This window comes from Lipotes vexillifer, unplaced genomic scaffold, assembly GCF_000442215.2.
Source record: "Lipotes vexillifer unplaced genomic scaffold, Lipotes_vexillifer_v1.1 scaffold1144, whole genome shotgun sequence".
NCBI lineage: Eukaryota > Metazoa > Chordata > Mammalia > Artiodactyla > Lipotidae > Lipotes > Lipotes vexillifer.
Window position 1 is genome coordinate 872,199 of NW_006795053.1, and position 4,917 is coordinate 877,115.

Genomic DNA, 4,917 nt, shown 5'->3' on the forward strand with positions numbered 1-4,917 from the left:
ATGCTGTAAATTATACTCTCATGATTCCGGGCAGAGTCATCCAACTATAGCTCCCAGTCAGACATCGGATCCTGAGGGTGAACAACCAATACACTTACAACCATCTTTTACCCATATAACCAGTCTGGTTTTCACTTTCAGTACAATTAATTACAATAACTATTCACCACTTTATTACAAAATAGGTTTTGTCTTAGATGACTTTTCCCTACTGTAGGCTTAACATTAGTAAGTGTTCTGAGCATGTTTAAGGTAGGCTAGGCTAAGCTATGATGTTTGGGAGGTTAGGTGTATTAAATGCATTTTCAACTTATATTTTCAACTTCCTATGGATTTATCAGGATGTAACCCCATCATAAGTCGAAGATCTGTATACATATTTTGTATCTGTATTTCAAAGAGAAAAAGTAACTCACCTAAGATAGCTTAGTCAATAAGAGATGGAATCACTATGCTATGCTCTCTCCTGAGATCATGACAAAGGAACATTACTAAAACTGTTTATTCATTGAGAGCTAAGAATGAATATAGAGGAAATTATCTTCAGAATTAAATGAGAATCATTGATCAAGTCTTAGAGAAATGGAATCTGCCATCTCCATTTTACTTTAAAGATATTCATGAATTAGGAAAAAATGCTGCAAAGTACGTTAAGAAACTTGAGTAATTTAAATAAACTTTAATAAAATTCAATATAATTAACTGCTGAAGAGCAGTTAGCTTCATAGCACTAATTCCCAGCAAACCTGTTGAATTTGTTTCTAGGGTTTCTAAAGAACAGAGGAAGTCTTAGATGGTTGAATTGAGTGACACATGCAGATATAATGATAACTGCAAAATGTTTAAAAACAATGATTAACTCTATAATTTGATATGATTACAAGAAAACCTAGAAACTAAGTATTTAATTCATTCATATTAAGTAATACAGAAATTTCAATGATCCACCCATTGGATCATTGTTTCTGAAACTTGCAGCCTCACTAGAGCAAGACAATTCCTATCATGATGCTTTAAAGTGAGCTGCTACAACTCCCAAAACACCATAGGCAACAAGTATGATTGCAGAAGTTCGAATTTAGATTGTGCTTATGACAGAAAGAAAAGGGTATTTTGTAAAGGGGAATAATATATACTAAGTATAGTATTTAAAAGAATAAAATGAAAATTTAACATAGGGAGTGGACTAATTTGTCTGTGAGGACAACTTATCTAGACAAATGTTTAGAGATATAGTTAAAAACAAGACAATATTTGCACTTGGTCTTATGGACTGTTTTCAAACTTTTAAATTATATATTCTTGTTAATAACTATGAAAATATAATTTATTAAATATTAGTAAACTTATTTATTTTAGTGAATATACATTTAAAATATTATTAAGATTATTTTTATGCCTTCAGTGGGTAAGCTTTGCCATATCCTGAAGGATGCCCATCCTTTTTTTAAGAGCCCATTGCTCTATGCAATGGTGCAAGTGGGACAGAAGCTGATAGATTTAAATACGACAGTGACAAGATCAAAACAGGATTTTAGAAGATGAATCATCCATTCAATGCAGAAACAGATAGAACAAGTGAGATGGAGACTGTAAGACAAGTAAAAAGGCTATCTGTATAGTCCATACATAAAATAATAAGAAAGAGATCCAGGGTGGAGACTGTCTATGAAATCATTTCTGATCCAGACAGCTGCAGTGATTTCCATTCTCCAGCTCATTAGTATTAAAAAAAAAGACATTGACTTTCCCACATCCAGGAGTTGGAAGCTCTTGAGTAAATGGGGTAATGTTATTTACTTCTCCTTTGCCTCTGATAATATGTCTAGTATAATAGAAAAAATAATGTTCATAATAATTATTTTAATAGAACAAGTTAAATTATGTTTCACATGGGATATAGTGACATGTATTGACCATGATTTCAAATTATTCTGATGAATAAAACTTTAAATATATCTTCTGAAATTTGTCCTACAGACATTTCTCACAGCAATTAAGTACTTTCTGTAGTCTGTGTTATAGTACACATTGTATTTACATTAAAATGTGAAATGTCCAGATGTGAGTAGGTTTGGGCACTAAGATTGTTTCTATTATTTTAAAAGTTTTCCTGACATTTTTTATCCATGCTTGAAATTGGAAGCTATGAATATTATAATCCTTCTGTGAATTAAATTTCCATAAAATGCTCATGAAATATTCATCTGCATTTTCCTGTATTTTAAAATAAATCAACAACACAAATTAATACAATACGTGCAGCACATTTATTTGTCTGACATAAAATTATATACATGGATAAGCTTATTAATAATTTTTTAAATATTAAAAATATATTGCACGTAATCTACTCTATTTTGTAGCCAGAAATTCTATATTTATAACAGATAGAATTCTATATGATTTTGTCTCTTGGTTTTGGAAAACATGGGGGAGTTTTCCAGGAGACAATTTCTATTCAAAAGTGATATTTTGCTCAATTTCTCTAAGTTTAACTCACTGTATAATTTTATCTGTGGAGTTATGTTCATTAGGACTTCAGTTAGAAATAATATTCTAATTTAACTATACAGTAGTTCTTTATATGAGCAAAAGGAAAACAACACAAGAAATTCATGGTTTGAAATTTTACATGTAATAACACTTAATTACTTGTAAATCACATTTCTTTCAATCTAACACCTAAATATTTTTAACATTTAATATTTGTCTTTCTCTTAAGTCAGACAAAAGCAAATATATGATATCACTTACATGTGGAATCTAAAAAAATTATACAAATGAACTTATTTACAAAACAGAAATAGAGTCACAGATCTAGAAAACGACTGATGGTTATCGGGGCGGGGGGAGAGGGATAAAATGGGAGATTGGAATTGACATATACACACCACTATATATAAAATAGATTACTAATAAGGGCCTACTTTATAACACAGGGAACTCTACTCAATAATCTGTAATGACCTATATTGGAGAAGAATCTAAAAGAGAGTGGATATGTGTATATGTATAACTGATTCACTTTGCTGTACATCTGAAAGTAACACAATATTGTAAATCAACTATCCTCTAATAAATTTTTTTAAAAATCAGAAAACATTTAATATTAATCATTTAAGTGATATTTAAATATTTTTTTCTCAAAACATTTTCTATGAGTATTTTCTGAATTATATATTTACTTATCCAAAGTATAAATTTAAGCTATATTAATATATAAGTAAATTTACTCTCAATTCATTCATTCTATTCCATAATCAACACTAATACTATTTTGAAATAACTGATCTATTCCTCTGAGACAGAGTTGTTAAGGATTTAAACTAATAATAAGGGGTGATAGCAGGTTTGGGGTAGGACTTATTTTAGTGATAGTATTAAATGAAATAAATAATTTAAATCTTTGATACTGATAACAACCTAAGAAGTATTTACTGTCAATATTATTTATTTACAGATGGGAAAAGTGAGGCTAAGTATTCACAGAGGGCAAAGTATATCTAAGAACTGAAGCAATGTCTCCTAGGTTGAACAGCAAGATAATGGAGACACTAAGATTCTAATCAGGCAGGCAGTCTGTTCCCAGAGCCAGTGCCATCAACAATTTTGCAATTCTCACCCTCTAGTCAGTTTGGGTGGAGAGACTGGAGTGAAGTTTAACTAAAGTCCCTTTGTATGTGTGTGCTGATTTCAAAATGTATTCAACAGCTAGAGAGAAATTGTTTGATAGATCTTTTTTCCATACTGAGTTATATATGAACCAAAAAGTTAAAGAACACTCTTCCTTATGCTTTTTTTAAAAAAATGAAACTTTAGAAATTTATATTTTAGAATAGCAAAAGGTATTAGTAGTAACAGAAGAGAACAAACAGATAATCCATTTCCTCAAAACCAGTAATTTTGGGACTTCCCTGGTGGTACAGTGGTTAAGACTCTGCACTCCCAATGCAAGGGGCTGGGGTTCGATCCCTGGTCAGGGAACTAGACCCCACATGCACGGCGCAAATAATAGTTTACATGCCGCAAATAAGAGTTTGCATGCCACAACTAAAGATCCCGTGTGCTGCAACTAAGGAGCCAGTGAGCTGCAACTAAGTACCCATCTGCTGCAACTAAGACCTAGTGAAACCAAACTAAAAAAAACAAAAGAAAACAGAAAGAAACAGTACTTTTATAGTTTGGCTTCCAAAGAGTATGTTTTTGCATGTCTGCATAAGAATCTAGATCAGACATTCTATGAGTTAGTGGAACTTTAGAGTGTCAGTGAATCACCCGAAAAAAGTATGAAAAATAGTGTGAATTGTGTCAGCATATGTGTGATGTAATAGTTGCTACTTTTAACAAAATCAGCTCAGTTGATTAAAAAAACAAAAAGGAACTATATACTGTAAAGGAAAATGTGTGGCATAGGTGCTCAGCCCTTTGCAGTAGCTTGATTCACAGGTAAAGATTACACTCTCTAAGACAGAGCAGAGGTATCAGGGAGTATACAAATCTAAAGTTTTACATAAATCTTGCATATATATGTATTATCCAGAGTAGAAGTTCATACCTTTCATTAGAATCTCTCAAGCATCCATATAGCAACAAATTTGAAATAACTTCTTCCTTGTAGGTAATCAGTCTTCTTTCTGTTGTGTTTAAGATGTTGTCTAATTATTTTGGGATTTGGGGGGCATGATTTTCAGTTTTTTTCTTGCCTGGAAATCATGCTTCTGGACTCTAAAAATCCATGTATTTTACCAAGTTCAGAACAAATTTTCAGTCGTTACCTTCTGTGAAACTACTTCATTCTCAATTCTCTTCTTCTGGAAATATCTTAGAGTCAAACATAGAATGCCATGATTTCACCTAATTTTCCATATTTTTATTTATCTGCTCTTATTTTAGGATAACTTATTCCACTCTATC